The sequence below is a fragment of the Anser cygnoides genome, chromosome 1, assembly GCF_040182565.1.
Source record: "Anser cygnoides isolate HZ-2024a breed goose chromosome 1, Taihu_goose_T2T_genome, whole genome shotgun sequence".
Taxonomy (NCBI): domain Eukaryota; kingdom Metazoa; phylum Chordata; class Aves; order Anseriformes; family Anatidae; genus Anser; species Anser cygnoides.
Window position 1 is genome coordinate 67,211,814 of NC_089873.1, and position 17,623 is coordinate 67,229,436.

Consider the following 17,623-nt stretch of genomic DNA (forward strand, 5'->3'; position numbering starts at 1 on the left):
TAAATAACTGTTTACTATTTAAGAATAATTGATGGTATGAAAGGCATAATATTTGCAAGCAGTTTGCAACCATTGTTCATCTGCGATGAATCCAACTTCTTCCAGAACGTGACTAGATAAAGATTGCCATAGCTGCAGAATCAAAGACTCGAGCTAGCACTAATTATTTCATGCATAAGTAGAAAACAGCATTACTTACTACCTTATATCTTAGCACCCAGCTAAGTGATCTAGCCCAGAATATGCCTAGTGTACCTGCATCGCTGGCACAGAATTAAACCAGTGTTAGAGCTAAAGTTGCTACCTGGGCACCACGAAACTCCTGAAGGGAAGAACCAAGCTGAGAGGCAGCAGCTCCACCACATGACTAAGAAGCTCAAGTCTCCTCCCCATCCATGGCGAATATTTGTGTGTAAGGCTCAGCATTTATAAGCTGGATTGATAGGTTGAGGCCAACTCCACGATGGTCAACAATTCTAAATGCGGGTCCTGCACCTGGGGCGCAACAACCCCAAGCAGAGCTACAGGCTGGGAGATGAGTGGTTGGAAAGCTGCCTGGCAGAGAAGGACCTGGGAGTACTGGTTGATAAGCAGCTGAATATGAGCCAGCAGTGTGCTCAGGTGGCCAAGAAGGCCAACAGCATCCTGGCTTGTATAAGAAACAGTGTGGCCAGCAGATCTAGGGAAGTGATTGTGCCCCTGTACTCGGCTCTGGTGAGGCCGCACCTCAAGTACTGTGTTCAGTTTTGGGCCCTTCACTACAAGAAGGACATTGAGGTGCTAGAGCATGTCCAGAGAAGGGCAACAGAGCTGGTGAAGGGTCTAGATAACAAGTCTTATGAGGAGTGACTGAAGGAACCGGGATTAAACCTAGAGAAAAGAAGGCTCACAGAAGACCTTAACACTCTCTACAACTACTTCAAAGGAGTTTGTAGTGAGGTGGGGTTGGTCTCTCCTCCCAGGCAACAAGAGATAGGACAAGATGAAATGGCCTGAAGTTGTGTCAGAGGAAGTTTAGGTTGGATATTAGGAAAAAAATCTTCACTAAAAGGGTTGTAAAGCATTGGAATGGGCTGCCCAGGGAAGTGGCTGAGTCACCATTCCTGGAAGTATATAAAAGATATGTAGATGTGGTGCTTAGGGACATGACTTACGGGTTGACTTGGCAGTGCTACGTTAACTAACGGACTTGATGATCTTAGACATCTTTTCCAACCTACATGATTCTATGATTCTATGAATGGTTGGCCACATCAGGCAGGGGAGATGTACTCAAGATAACCAGTCCCAAGGAGACATATTCAACATTATCAATGAGGGTGGTGAGATACAGGCATAGGTTGCCCAGACAAGCTGTGGATGCCCCATCCCTGGAAGTATTCAAGGCCAGGCTGGATGTGGCTTTGGGCAACTCGGTTTAGTGGGAGGTGTCCCTGCCCATGGCATGGGGTTGGAACGAGATGATCTTTAAGGTCCCTTCCAACCCAAATCACTCTATGATTCTATGATTTCTTCAGTAAGGTGTCTCCATGCAATGGTAGACAAACTCTAGGTAATAATTATTTCAGAGTTAGAACTATACATCTTAATCTTGCGTGTACTTTTGAACAACCCAAAGATTATCTCCTTTTATCTTCTTTTTCCTCTTTCTGAACAGTTTGAAACTGTGTCTAAAGGCCAAAATTGTGAACCACCTTAAAGTTTCAAAATTAAGGCATTAAGCACGTAAGATTTGCATTTTTACCAATCTCTTCAAAACAAGACTTAACATAATTCACAAATCACTGTATGCCATCGTTGGCTACCAAGCTCCACAAGACAAAAAAAACACTAACAAATGTTATATTAATACTTTAAGAAAATTGCATTACTCCTTTTTTAGTTTCAACCAGCAAAAAAGCCAACATTTTTACATATAAAATTTGAACTCACTACTGCTTGGCCAAAGAAACCCAGGGGCTATCAACTAAACGAAACCTCTGGCTTCATATTAAATATCATAAAAACAAAGGTCTGTGATCAACTTGCTGCCAGTACTAAGGTCAGAAAAGGGCCTCCATAGCCTCCCCTGCACTAATGCACATTTCCTGCAGACTACCAGAAGGTTGAGGGGGGCATATTTACTTTTATTTATTTAAACTAAGTCAAGGATCCGGACAAGGACTTTGCTTGACTAATAGCATTAAATGACAAATATATGCCTCCCTGAATTCAAAAGGGAAGGAAAAGCTCGATCTACAGCCAGTCTCTAGGCCAGCCTGAGCCCAGATCAAACTGGGAAGGAAAAAAAGCTAGCAATCAGCTAGAAGATGGGGTCCACTGGTATTGTGTGCCTGGCCTTTTTCGGTGATGCTCTAAAGAAGTGTCTTTGGATAGCACAGCCAACCTCCCCAGTTCTTCATGATCCAGTGCAACTCCCTAATGTTTCTGTCAGGAAGTACCACAAGTGCTTGGAAATCCCTCAATAAATTTCCTGCAAACCTGTTATTTTCCCACACAACTGTGACACTGTGCCCTAAACTTTAGGGTCTTTCTGGTAGCATTACTCAATCTGAAAGGAAGGCTTTACAGGAAGCATTAAATAAACAGTTTGGACCGGAGGTGCTTTTAAGAGGTTACTTCACCTTCTAAAGTGGTAAAAATAAGAGTGATAAGACCTTAATAGAAGGACAAAGCTCTGGATTATATTAACAGTCCAAGTGGAAGGCAGTGAAACAGTATTGTCTTTTCCATATTTCTGCCTGCTCTAAAATGAGGGGAGGTGGGAGAGGCAGGAACTCAACCTCTGCCTGTACTTAAACACAAGTCACGAAAGACCATCTTCCCTAAGATTTTCAAAACAACTAATTGCAACATCTTAAGAACTGTTAGCTACAGATTTGTTCAGAGGAAGGATGGTACCAGAAGTTGCCTAGGCAATGAGTAGATGAGGTATTTGCAGACTTCCTTCATAATGTATTGAATTACATAGGTAGTTTTATATCAAGAACTTAGAGAATTAACAGCTGGCCACATCCAAGAGGAGCACATCTCTCCAACCTGGGAGAGAACATTAACCTAACATTCAGATGGGAATGACTAGCACCAATATCAGAAAAAATATGGAACAAAGAACGTAAGCACACTCACGATTAGATGCAGGAGTTATAAGCAAGAGCTTCAAGCTCTGCCTTCTACCCTGGAACCCCTGTGACCAGGACACGAATTGGGACCTTTTGAAGTGAGCACGCAAAGCAGGACTACAGCCATCTCAGCTCGGACAAACTCCTATGGAACTGCTCTGCTTCCTTCCTCGCTCTCCCCTCAGCAAGCCTTTCCTGCCTCCTGAACTGCAGAGAGGATGCGACTGTCAGTTCACTGGCAACGATTTGCAGGACACCATCCATAACTGAGCAAACAGAGCAGAGACAATTACTGTAAAACAGATCATCCAACTCCGCAGAAAGCTCCTCATATTTTTACAGTATCAGAATCCCACCAGGAAGTCCAGAGATCTCTCTACTTAGATGGATCAATTTATTTCTATCCACTAGGTATTATCAGCAATATAATTTCAGAAAGTGCACCTTACAAAGCAGTCTCCCTTCCAGGGCCCCCAGCATTCAGAACAAGATATCCAAGGTAACATGGAAAACAAGACAGGAGAGTGCCTGTATAGGTGGCCCTTCCTGCAACATACATCTTAAACTGCAAAGTAATAGTTTCACAGGAACTCATACAGAGACTCTTTGCTCTTTCTCTACAACCCTTCTCCTCCCTTCATTGCTCAAGAACTACCACACAATGCTAGACTTGTCATGTTTGACAGAAGATATTAAATTCAGACACTAACAGTGCCCTGATGAAGCTATTATGGCCTTCAAAGGCCAAACAAACTTCAAGTTGATTAAGTTATTGCATACACAAAAATCTTCGAGAGGCTATCAAGCTCACCTAATATAAAGGCTGTGAAAACACTTCTAAGACCAAGTATTTATTCCAGAGACTTTTTATCCCCCCCCCCCCACCCCCTGCCCCCCCCCCCCCCAAAATTTAAAAGTTTCTTTCTAATTCGATTCCTAATTCAAAGTTACCTCCTAATTAAACTGATCTGTCTGGAGTCCCAGATTTCCAAGGATTCAAGCCTACGTGGCTAGTATTTTTAGAAGAGCCTAAAATTTCTGCACACCTAATTTCCACCGATTCTCACCACAATTTGAATCCTATTCTCCTTAGGCCCTCTAGGAAGTCCTGTAGGAAATGTTTTACCATGAAGAGGAGGCTGCTCCTGCTGGAACTGCACCTATTCCCAGAAAGGCTACCCCTGAGGTGCTGGACGTGCACCAAGAGGGAGTGGAGAACATCACATCCTCACTATTTGGGATGACATCAATACACCTGATCTGTGTGAGAACCAACTCCAACCAGGTATCCACGCTATTTTACCGAGAGGAAGGTTTCTGGCAAAGTCAGATCAAGGACATTTGTCTCAAATTCCAATGTAAAACCGCCCACCATGAAGTTCTCATTGTGCATACCACCCCCTGCCTCAGCCCACGCCATCCACCTTACTTTCTTTGTCCTGTGGACGCCAGTTCTGACCTCCTCCCTAGCAGCACGAATTCACTTGAACAGTTACAGGGTGCCCCACTTGAGGGGAGAGCAGGCATGCACAACGCTTTCTGTGCAAATGGAGCTCTCCCCAGCCAGCCTGCAGCACTTCGACATACAGACTCAGAGATCGGGCTTTCCAAAAGCACTATCTGTCTCATAACAAAGTCCAGGGCAAGCTGACAGCAGCTGGCGATAGAGCCAAGCCCTCTCCTAAAAACATCAACCCTACTGTTATCTTCCTTGCACAGGGTGCTTTGCGCTCCAAACATGGACTTTTCCTCTCATGGTAGGAAAAAGACAAAAGAGAACATGATGCACAGCAGCTGTTTTGGTTTATGGGCTGTGGCCCAGTAAAGCAGACAGCCCTAGCATGTAAGCTACCACCACAAACGTTAGGGTACTCCTTAGGAATTGGAAGGGAAAAGAAAGGGTTGTTATCTGCACAGTCAGCAAGATGCTACGTGCTACATTTTGGCACCTCGCTACTAACAAAGAAAAGTGGTCATGCCCTTCTCGTTTAGGGGAATAGCTGAACAAAATCAGGTACACACAAGCTTTCTTTAGCATCAACTTATTCTGTCCCATCACATTCAAAACGATACTTTTAGTGTATGCTTGAAATTTATTTCTCCAATTTGAAACAAGGCTTGTAGACAAGTTTTATTTAGACAGGATTTAAATCACATTATTGCCAAAAGAAATACTTAAAAACAGGTCATTTGTGTCAGAACTGGGCTAATATTAACAGGCCTGTCCTCAGTCACGGGGAATAGTAACCTTACAAAGTCACACAAAGCTGTTTGGTGCCTCTGCTTCTATTTCATTGTGGGAGAACCAAGCAGCACTACATGCCCCAGGCCTCTGGGTATTGAAGAGCTCTCCCCAGCTGTAAAGTTCGAACCTTGCAAGCAGAAAAGAACATAATTTTTCCACAAACCAGACTGCAGCAATGATTTGCAACAAGAAGCTTCAAGGAAGCTAGTAGAGCTGGCGTGCATGCCCTTCAAGTTCTCCAAATTCAGTGCGCTCACTTGTTCTAGTAGTGTTTGTAAATGCCTTTTCAGCACAGGAGAAAACCAACTATGCAAAAGAACAAAAAAAACCATGACACATTGTCAAGCTGACAAGTATAAAACTGAAAGTTTTCACTCTCTCCGTTAGCACAGTACACATTTACTTGAAGCCTGTATGCAGTACAACATTCTCAGAGAAACAAGATATCCGAGATAAGTGCATTACTTCAGTATGCCAAATGAACGGCCACTGCATAGCCAAAAACACAAGTGGTCTGGAAAGGAGTAGAGCAATCAAAGTTCAAGCTGCATCTGCTGCTGCACATATACAACTACACAAAGAAAACAATAAAAAGCCTTAGGGATGCAAGCTGCAAGCACTGGGTAGCGCTGCTCCGGACTCTTATGCAACAATAATAGGAAATGGCAGTATCTTGCCTTTTTCACAGTCAGAATGTACAACTTACGAACACATCACAAAGACTAAGCATTTTCTAAGTAGCTTTTTTCATGGAAAGGTAGAGGAAACTTGCAACTGTGTATGAGATAACCTCTTATGCCAGAGGTGTTTCACTAAAGACTAAGGAAAGATAACACTTGACGGGGTTTTCTGCTTTTAAAAAAAAAAGCTTTCAACTCAGAATTGGACCGTCTGAGAAAGTTCCTATTGCCATGAGACTGAAGGAATACCAGGAAATACCAAAGTGAATTGAGTTTTGGCCTGAAACGCTGCAAGCTCTTTGCAGCCCTCTCCTCTCAGAGCCCAGGTCTGAAGTTTTGCTTCCGCTACATCATGGAACTGGCATTCGGAGGAAAATCACTAAGTAAATTATTCACTTTCTCTCTGATAAGCATTCTGCAGAAAGGAAGCTGTCTAGCAATTAACAAATTGTTATGGTGGGGCTTTGCCTTTCCATTAACCAACCATAGGCTCTCTCTCTGTATTTTCAAGCCTCACACTTCACTTGGGCCAGAGCCTTGGACTTCTGGTCATGCAGCTTTTTCTGTGGGATGTAGAAAAGTCACAACTCACTCTCAATACCAGAAAGAGAGGGGAAGCATGAAGCTGACGTCTGTCCAGGGTCCCAAAACAACTTCAATGGATCATCTGAATCCAGGTTCACGAGGAACGCCACTTGGAGAGATAAGACTACCAGTATAGTATATTGAAACTCATCCTCAAAAGGAATAGGGAAGCTATCTTCTGCCCACAGAACCCACTGCCTGGTCTCACAGACTTCTTGTACAACTTACTCATGCCAGAAAGCCCTAGGGGCTATGACAGATGAAGAACCCTATCAAACAGGGAGACAACAGATTCTTGCTTCTTGGGCTGCTACATCAGAGCAGGAAAGAATTGGGAAAGGTGCCTTTCACCTGCCCTTAACCAGAGATCTTGAGTGCAGAACAAATACCTCATATGCCTCCAGTCAAGACACCGAGTTCCAGCTTAGATTTGTGGCCTCCTTTCTAGCTGCTGAGGAAGAAAAGGAATTCTGTCTTCAGGAGAGAAGTTACAAAATTTGTGCGCCCTCCCTGCTATAATTTTTATTCTTTTTTGGTTTTGTTTTTAATACTGTTTACCAACAAAGCAGCCCAAGTTGTGCTTTCACATTTGGCAAGTCAGCCATTCAAAAAACCCTCCACAAAACCTGTTTGTGAAATGCACCTCAGCTGAGACTGAACAAAAAAGCCAGGTCAGGAAAAAGAGCAAGTCATTTGCTCATTTAAGTGCTCTAAAAAGACAGAGCTGAGTCAAACAAAAACAAAAAAAAAAAACCAAAACCCAACACACCATACGCACTTCCTTCAGCTGTCAAACTGCACGTTCTCATATTTGTCCCTTGTGCTCTTCAGATAAGAAAACACAGTCATCAGTCTGTGGGTCATTTAATTTCTTTTCATGCCTCATCACCAGTGTCAATACTACTCTAGGAATGATTCACTAGCTATCTTTCTACAGAACCATAAGTGAGCACTTATAATTATATAGGAAAATCTACATCTCTCAATCAGAAGTGTTAAAAACAGTTATAAAAATTTGGAGTCTTTCAAAAGTGAGGTAAAAATAAGAGACAACAAGTCAGGTTTACTAAAATGAATGAGCTGGCATTAGAAGACAGAAGCCACATACAGCTGTTCTGGCCACTTCCCTTTCTGAATGCAGTAGTACCTAGTTCTTTTTTCCTCGTTACTCTTACATTTCATCCCTATTTATTTGCTGAGTAGGAGCAGCAAGAGCTCTAACAGTTTCCATACATTAGCCCTGGCCAACTGAGCTGCCTCTGCTCTGTTGGTTGACCTGAAGCACGCAGAGAAAGGTCTCTCAGACGCCACCTGACAGCTTGTGGAAGTCATCTCCATAATTTAATTTGGAAGCAGATAACTCAGTGCAACCAGAAAAAAAAAGGAACACAGGAACAAACAGGGAAGAAATCATTCCCATTGTACTAGGCAATACTGAAAAAGTATCCCCTAGGGCATAGCAATTTCATGAGAGGAAATCCATCCACTGGGAAACACCACAGCCAGGTGCAGCACAGGCTGTCTTACACCAGGAGCAGGTACTGCAATAACAACACGACCACTCACTGCCTTGGAAAATGGGTGAGCAGGCATATATTGATCCTCAAATATCAACTCCAATTCAGTTAAAGTTTGAAACTCCTGTTATTGACTGCCTATTAATTTACTAGCTTCTACAGTATGAAAATGGCTCACGCGTTGCTGCCAAAACTAGTCCTGTACAAAAAGTGCTCTACTTCATATTTCAGTATAGCTCCCAGTTTCAGCTGAGAAGACTGGCAAATTTGTACGGAGTTCATGGACTGAGTTCCTGCATATAGCTGACAGCTGTTTTTTAAGAGGCATTAGCTGGGAGTTTGCAGGAACAGGACCCCAGAGGGAAGAATCACAATTGAGTCCATGCTTGGCACTCAAGTTCAATGTGTATTACATTGACGAAGTCAGTAGTAACAGAAATGCTTGGTTCTTGGTTTCCTGAAAGAGCAGTTAATGATACGTAATTACAGAATTGCCTAATTAATAACTCAGAGCTGGCCTGAGGAGTGGAAGCCTTCAGAGACAGGGTTAGAAGCATAAACAATAGGAACTTTCAGACAAAAAATGACAAATATCACTGAACCAAGAGGTTAAAAAAAAGATACTGTGAATACTAGAAGCACAACAAGCTGTCTCCACTATGTCATTCCTCATAAAAGGCCAAACACCTTTAAAAACAAGAATACAAGAGTCAATAAGAGAGCAGAACACTGCATTCCTATTTCTGCAATTACCAACTCGGTAGTAAAATCAAGGAATTTACCGAATGGCCTGTGTTCCTCCCTGTGAATCAGTAGCCTTTCAACATTTACATCAGTGATAGTTGCACCAACAGAAAGACTTCAGAATCAATTACTGATACTCTTGCTCTTTGTTAAAGGAGTAAAAGTGGTTCACAGAGACCATCAAGTACGATGGAAATTTCAGAAGTGCTACAGGTGTTAAAGAGGTGCTTCAATAACACTGTAGATCTAACAGCAAATAAAACACTATTGATTTCTGAAAAATTCTTGTAACCAAACTACAGCTTTCAGCAGATCAGATTTTATGAAGTAACTATGAATCACTAATGTCAAAACCAAACAAACAAAACCACCAAAACCAAGCACTAGGAGGAGATGCATCCTTGTCACAAAACAGCTTCCTCTAGGGGTGTATGCATCGGCCTTTCTCAACATGACAACTTCACCAGCCACTCATTCTACATCCCAGTGTATATTAAACACGGTTGCTGCGTTCACTAACGCTGTTCACTTTCCTGCCTGTACCATCACAAGGCTTGCCTACCTGGGGTCGTGAACAACATCACACAACAGTTCCCATTCAGAAAGTCCCCAACACCACAAAGGGTGGGTGCAGGTGTGTGTGTTTGAGATTCTCAGCAAGTGCTAGTCATGCTTAAAAAACAACACAAAAAGCATACTAGGGTTCACGACTCTTTTCAAACAGGAAGAGAAGGTAGAAATTATTTTACTTTGAATACTATTTTACAAGTTTCTGTTTGTACACATTGTATGTGCCAAGTGGCACAGTTACAAGCTATCACAATTTTCCCAGGCCTGCATCTATTCACACCCACGCTATCTTGCAAATTCATACCCATATGCATATGTAAAAACAGATGTAGGGCTTCATTAGTATATGCATTAGCTGCTATTTCATGCCCTCAAACACGTATATCACATCTGCAAGACAGAAGTTCCTTCTCAATGTACTGATCCCAGGAACACGAAGAGACGTAGATGCTTATCCTAGCTGTATCTGAGCTTATGAAGGTCATCTACAGTACGATAACCCTGCACTTCATTCACCTCCCTTCAAAAACAGAGGGGACACAAGCTTTTATTCCCCTCGTAAAATGGCTGGAACAGCTGGAGATGAAAGAACTCCAACGTAAGGTCAGATCAATACTATTTTCACTGGTTTAAAAGGTAACACTACTTTCCTGATAAGAACAGGCTACGCACAGAAATCCTGCAATGCTGCAAATGTCTATCTGAACTAGAGAGCGAAGTACAGGAGGACGACAGAAAAGCAACTATCAGTATCTCCTGTGCACTCCGCCCTGGTTCACATGCAACTGCTGTGAAACAGGAAAGACAGCTGGATCCTTCCTTTCCAATCTTATTTCCTTTCAATTTCTCTTCTAGACTTTGTATATCTGAGTAACACTCGGACCCACCAGGATTCAGACTCTGTTTTTCACTAGCACTTATTTCACGAGTGCACCGACTCCTCCCTCACGGAGCCACTGGGGATCTTGCTTTGAGTTGCTTGGCAGAGGTAAGAAACCCCATTCTTGAAAGAGGCTACTCCATTCAATCAGTGAGACATACCACCTCGCTTCACTCTCCAAGTGCAGCAAGAGTTTATTCTCGTCCATTCTACCCTACCCCATATAAACAAGTCTGCTGACACACGGGGTGCTCCTACTTAATTTCACGTGAAAGCACCATCCTAAGGCCTCACCACAGCACGTGTCCTCCTGGATCAACGCAAAGCCCTTTGAAAGGATCACAAAGAGGAGCTATCTGGCTAGAAACGTCTCAGAGTAACCCAAAGAGAATGAGTATCAAGAATCTAAAAACTAGTTGTTTTTTTGTTTGTTTGTTTGTTTTTTGGTAGCATTCCAATCATTTTGCCTAATCACTTTTGATCACCAGTTCACAGGAAAACGTATTTATTTCTTCAGTTATTAGAAGCCTCAAGTTTTTCCACGTATTTGGTAATAATTAAGAATAAGCAAGCAGCATACGTTTTCCTAGTACAAGTATTACTATGAGGTCATGTACAGGGAGGAGGGATTTTTCTTTACAAAACCAGCTGATAAGAGCTGAAGTGCACAAGCACGGCTGAAGAAGCTCACTGAGCTACGAGGGAAAGCAGACACCAGCTAACAGGGAAGCTACAGTGTCGCAGAAGCCTGGACCCTAGAAAGACAGAACATGGTTGCAACACAAGCCTTGAAACCAAAACCCTAAACCGGAAAAATAGGAATGGTTCAAGAGAAACAGTGATTTCTGTGGTCCCTCATCCAACCACTAGCCATATTTTCTCTCCCATATTGGTTTGCATCTGTTGCTTCATGCTTTCATAGACACTGTAGCCTTTCCACACCCCCTTTTCTCCACAGGTATCCAAAGCACATCCCCCCAAATACAATCCTTACCATCAAGCAACAACCCCAACTTCTGTCACCCACCACGCCCCCCAGGCAGTACTGACAGTAGCCCCATCACCACCCCACACCAAGCCATCCCACCTGACCAGGAACGCCGCTACAACAGCCATAGGACTGCACAGCAAACCTGACCAGGTTCGCTATCTTTTATTCCAGCAAGGCTATTTTTAAACCGAGATCAGTTTTCTGATCAGACTTTTCATGCGTGTCCAGACAGCTGCGCTGTGTGACAACAAGAGGAGAAAAGGACACAGCACCCCAGGATAAAAACAAGCAGCTGGAGGTAGGAGCGCTGCCCAAGACACTCCTAAAAAATACGCCCTTTGTAATTGTTCTCCTTTTGTATTTAGCTTTGATGATTACGTCTATTGTTTCAGATGTGAAGAACCTGAGGGCCTTAAAGCCTGTCTATTTACTGAAAAGTAAAGCACTTCACTGAACAATGCAGCTATAGGAAAGCTGCATGTAAAGTCTGTTTAGAGAACAATGAACAGTTGTCTTGATTTAGTATCTTCAGATCCCTAACTTCACTACTATCAATATTTAAACCAAGGGGGGTAAAAACCAAACTCTTAGAGCAAGCGCTACATTCATTTGACCCCACTGGCTCTGCAGCAACAGAGTCTAGCTGAGAAGAGTCCCGGTTTTAATACTGCCATACCAGTGAAAGGAAAATCATTCTTATAAGTGAAAACCACAAGGCAAGCAAGAAAGGAATTTTGTTTGTTTGTTTCTAGAGCTGCCTTTTCATTTAAGAAAACACAATGGAAAGCATAAAAATCTCAGAAGAATGAAGGAGATGACAGTGCCCTAAAGGAGAGGTACACAGAGGCTCCAACGGCAGGCAAGAAGTATTAGGCTGTAGGTGGCTGAGCAGTGCAGACCAGAGCCCCCCTCCTGCCCCCAGTGTATGTACGATTACACACAGGCCATTGTCTTAATAGTTGCCATGCAATTGCTACACTATGCCTGCTAAACATTCATTTCTTCCTGTTTGTGAGGCCTTAGGTCAATTTAATGCCCACAAAAAGAGATGTGGCACACCTCTCAGAAGCCTGGGGACAGGAACATTTACAGCATCACGTGCAGAAGTGACAAGATGCAGGTACTACACTTGCAGTGAAAAATCAAAATGGATCTCCGAACACATACAGGAACATTTGAACTGCTCCCACCCCAACAAAAGGGCCTCCCAAAAAATAATTTCCTAAACACCAGTCACACCTGGATTGTTTCACTGAACAAACGTTCAAGGTCACTTCCCACCCCCACCCCCCAAATCATACTTTTTCCTCTAGCTATTTTCTGTGGATCCTCAGATCCGTGACCATTAAAGCTTTCTCTTTCATAGCATCACAACCAAGCACTAGCATCACAGCCTGCTGTATTTCGCAGGCTCCACCATTAACCAATGCTTCGTCCTACAATCACCTAAATTCTCAGTAACAGCACAGCTATTTTAACAGATTTCCCCTTGCATTTTGGAACAACACATGCCACGTATCAGATGCTCACTCACCCAGGAGCTCACAGCCTGCCCCCAAGGGGGGAAAAGAGATGGGAAACAGCTCCTGATTCCTCTGTGTCTGGCTGAACAGTACTCTGCCTCCTGCGCGCTGCCTTCTGTGCAACCACTGCAGTGCTCAGAGCAAGAGGACTCGCAAGAGCAGCTGGAAAACAGCCTGGCATCTCCAGCGCTGAACGTAGGTGTCCATCCCAGCTCGAGGGTGGTTCTTTTACAGGAAACCTATCATCGGCAGCTCCTTGGCCAGAGGGTGGGTCACAGTGACAAGTAGCCTCTGGAAGGCAATAACTAGGGCAAGAGAGAATAATGAAGCCAGAAAAAATCATGTGTGCGTGTGTGTAGGAAGGGAAAAGAATAAGTGGAGCAAATAATGAGTGAAAGAATGGAGTAAGTATACAAAGAAAATTATTTACTGAACAGACTGCTGGTGCTGCTGACCTCAGTTCATTCCTCTCCAAGTTTTAACTCCTGATTGTCAGGGCTTTGCCTGGGAGAAAAGTAAGGTCATTTCCACCCACAACATCCTATCGCCACTCTAAGCTGCCACAGCTGATGTGCAGGTGAGAACACACTCCAGCAGCGGACTACCGCTCAGCTTCAGTGCCCCAGCAGACTGACACAAATTAGAGCATGCTTACCAAAAGCCTGGCCAGCCCATCGTGCCCCTACCCCCAGCTCTACTCCTAAAGAAAAGCCCCTCTGATCCCGGAGCTGAAGGGCTTGGCTGGGGTTCACATCAATACCGTTTTTAAGACCTTCACAGAACGGAGAATCTTTCTGCAGTACGTGAATGTCATCAGCTTATAAAAAGTTAATGTCTACCAAACACTCCTTTCCATGGAAGGGACTGCTGTACACAAGTTAATCTCATGGCCATGACCTTGATACCTAAAGATTTCGCTGCCATAACTGAAACTCCGTAGACCCTGCATGTGTTTGCTGTGCCTAACTGTGGCATAAGCTCCAGTAGGTCACAGCAACTTGTGTAACGCACAGCAGGAGCTATGCCGTCCAGGGGGAACACTGATCTTTTGCATTCTACTTGGGGAAATAGGGGCAGAGAGTTGAGATAACTGAATGAAATGCATGTTAAGTATTACTTATTTTAAGTCATGACTGCATTTGAGAGCAGGATCACAAAATCTATCCACTCCCAGGATCCCCAGTACCGGGGATATTGCAAGGCTATTGCCTCCACAATGAAGTAAGCAGCAAGCTCCAGTAAAATGAAGCAGCATGCAGTGAAACTATTGACACTAAATATCATGGCTGTGTTACACAGCCTAGCATTTAACTTACAGCACTGAAAAAAACTTCTAGTCCATACCCCTGTAAAGAAACTTTTCCACATACAGCCAAATTGGATGCCTGACGTTGCAGACAGGCTGAAGGCTGTGCCATTCTCCTGCCAGGTGTCAAAGGACTCCAACTAAGCCATATAAATTAAAACAGAGATCTTGCAATTGTCATTGTAGCAAATGAAACACAATTCTAGTAAATAAGTCAACCTAGCTTAAGCTAAGACAGCTGCTAGAAGGACCACGCTCAGCTGCCCACTCTTGTGAATCATTTCCTCAATTGCCATAATTAGCACAGCATTGTAAGGCAATTCATCTTCAAATCCAACAGAAGAAATTAGCACTCATCTTGATTTACTGTGTTCATCTGACAGCACTTTATTTCCAGTCCATTGCAGAGTCTTCCCTTCAAGATCCATCTCTATTGTGACACCAACAAGGAAAGGAAGAACCAAGACTGGCTAGGGTGCAGCAAACACCGGCCTGCTGGGCCAAGTCAAACCTCCATGTCTTGAACATACTTGGCTGTGCCTGTTCTTTCCTCTGTTTTCATTACCATCTTTTTCATTTTCTTTGTGTGTCGTGGCTGTGAAATCCCTTGCTTTCTTAACAGCCTAGGACCAAAGAACTATGCCTCATAGAGGAATCCACCCGGAGACTCTGACTGTGAGAAAGCATCATGCCTGTGAGTTATCAAAGTTTGCATGAATGCATAAATGCATAATAAAGAATTTACCACCATTGTTCTCTACCATCAAAAAAGCCTTGCCTGCCTGGAATATTCTCCCATACGGTGGTTCTTCCCTACAGTTTTATGAAACCTGTCAGCTTCTCTCACCCTTGGAGATCCAGACTTTTGATATTACAAACCCAGAGCTCATTAAGAGCTTGATGAAGCATAAAATAAATGCAGTTTAACAGCCAAATGAACAACAAAGGGCCTTTTGTGATAGTTGAAGACCACAGGAATAGAGCAGCAAAGGAATAAAGACCTGGAAAAAAGACAACCCTTTATATTTGGAGGTGACATTCTGCATCCCAGAATCATCATAGAAGGGTTTGGGTTGGAAGGGCCCTGAAAGACCATCTGGTTCCACCCACCTGCCATGGGCAAGGACACCTCCCACCAGCCCAGGCTGCCCAAAGCCCCATCCAGCCTGGCCTTGAACACCTCCAGGGATGGGGCAGCCACAGCTTCTCTGGGCAGCCTGTGCCACTGCCTCACCATCCTGAGTGAAACATTTCTTCCTTATACCTCATCTAACTCTACCCTCTTTTAGGTTAAAGCCATTCCCCCTGTCCTATCACTACACTCCCTGACCAGGAGTCCCTCCCCAGCTTTCCTGCAGGCGCCTTTAGGCACTGGAAGGCCGCTGTAAGGTCTCCCCGGGGCCTTCCCTTCTCCAGGCTGAGCAACCCCAGCTCCCTCAGCCTGTCTCCATAGGAGGGGTGCTCCAGCCCTCTGATCAGCCCCATGGCCTCCTCTGGGCCCACTCCCACAGGTCCATGTCCTTCTGGTGCTGGGGGCCCCAGAGCTGAACGCAGGGCTCCAGGTGGGGCCTCGCAGAGCAGAGCAGAGGGGCAGAATCCCCTCCCTCGCACTGCTGCCCACGCTGCTTTGATGCAGCCCAGGGTACGGTCGGCTTTCTGGGCTGCAAGCATACATTGATGGCTCATGGTGAGCTTTTCATACACCAGCACCCCCAAGTCCTTCTCCTCAGGGCTGTTCTCAGTCCATTCATCACTCAGTCTGTGCTGATGTTTGCGATTGCCTTCGATTAATCATCTGATTCACCAGTGACACGACACGATTCCAAATAAAATCAACAGCTTCATTAAGCACAACTGTCGTGCTGATACAACCGAACTGAGAACTGTAGGTCAAGAAAATGATATAATGTAAAGCTCCTACAATGCCCCAGGAACAGAGCATAAGGAGATTTGACCTCTTTGAAAAATGTTTTCTTTGAAATTTTCTGGCACAGAGTAAACAGCAAAGACCCCGGGTTTTTGGCACAAAGAAGGAAAGGTTACAAAATGCTTCTTGTGGAAAAAGTAAATGATTTGGCTTCTGAAGCACCACTCTACTGCTTTGTAGGAGTTACGAGGGACACAGTGACTGTCTAAAGACACAGCCCATCTCAGGTTGGCAGAATTCGTCACAGGAGAAGATAAGCCATGTTTTTATAGCAGGAGCGAAGGACAGTGGACAGCAGTTCCTGGACTCAAACATTTGGTTTTGACATTAGTTTAAAAGGTGTACATTCCCAAACTGAAACACAGGGGCTTTGAGGAAGAAGATGTTGAAGTTAGCCTTCTACTAGAACGCGGTTTCACCAATGCATTCAGCTAGCCTTAGAGAAGGGAAGATAGAAACAATTCTTTCTATCCTTTTCAAGGATTGCTAAACACTTTAATTCTTTCTATCCTAACACTGCAGCATTTTACAAGACTGTTGCTTCAGCAACTATTTAAAAATAAACTCTCCAGAGAGCAGATAGCACTAAAAACAAGCCTCTCCAGACTGACGAGACATCTAGACAACCGTCCACAAAAGGCCACATTACCAGAAGAATTCTCTTACAGAGGAAGCAAACATCTCAAGTGACACTCTCCAAGCAATCTAGCTGTTTTAGATCACAGTTGGGACTATACCATTTCTAAACTAACATTAACTGATTCACTTCAAAATAATAATAATACAACAAGCTGCACAGCTAATCCAGTCCATGAGACATACCCTGCTCTTAAGTTCCCACTGGCTCCCCCAGTTAGAAATAGGATTATAGATATTGCTAAAGAAAAAAAAAAATGTCAGTAGTTTCTCCTCCATGCACCAAAGAAGGGTAGAAGAGTAAATGGCCCAGAGGGAAAAAGCAAGTGGCTGGGGGAGACCAGAAACAGAAAAGAGGACAATGGGTTAAAGGAAGGAAAACGCATACGAGGAGAAAACCAAAAGGAGCACCAAGTAAAGAACCTAAACAGTGCACTCTGCTCTGGAGGCACCCAAAAAGCCAGTTTTCTAGTGCCACCATGCCGTGACATGCAAGGGTGAGACACCAGAAACCCTCCACCATTGCTGGGATGCCAGACTCCATCCCTCAGGGCTACTGACGTTCAGCCCAACCAGGGCCAGAAGGCTCTGTCCCTGCGTGGGGAAGGAACAAGAGATGGGAGGGTACAGGAGAGTCAAAACCCAAACAAGCTGACCCCGGGGAGATGAGAGAGGAGCTACATGCTGTATGCACCACGAGAAGGATCCACCTTCTGTCCCACAGGGAAGGAACTTGCATCGGGAGATTCCTCCCTCCCCTCACGAACCACACGGTGGATACACTGACAACCACAACTGCATCAAGGATAGGATCAGTAGACTGTGGCATTGGCTCGGTGAACAAGCCAGCCAGCTGGAATACCGTACCCTCTTCTGATTGTAGGAAGTCCCATTGCT

At 44.1% G+C, this 17,623-nt stretch overlaps 1 protein-coding gene across 19 annotated transcripts in view; it reads right to left on the reverse strand.

Moving 5' to 3' along the window:
* MICAL3 (microtubule associated monooxygenase, calponin and LIM domain containing 3) overlaps positions 1 to 17,623 on the reverse strand; it is a 168,453-nt gene that overhangs the window by 135,256 nt on the left and 15,574 nt on the right. Inside the window, exon 1 of one of the 19 annotated variants that reach the window (XM_066998789.1) lies at positions 12,869 to 13,503. The exons of 17 other annotated variants lie outside the window; for them this stretch is intronic. The gene's annotated coding sequence lies outside the window, so the exon portion shown is untranslated. Of the gene's footprint in view, positions 1 to 3,129; positions 3,389 to 12,868; positions 13,504 to 17,623 lie in introns of those variants that run through there. One more of the 19 variants, XM_066998799.1, reaches the window with a different exon arrangement.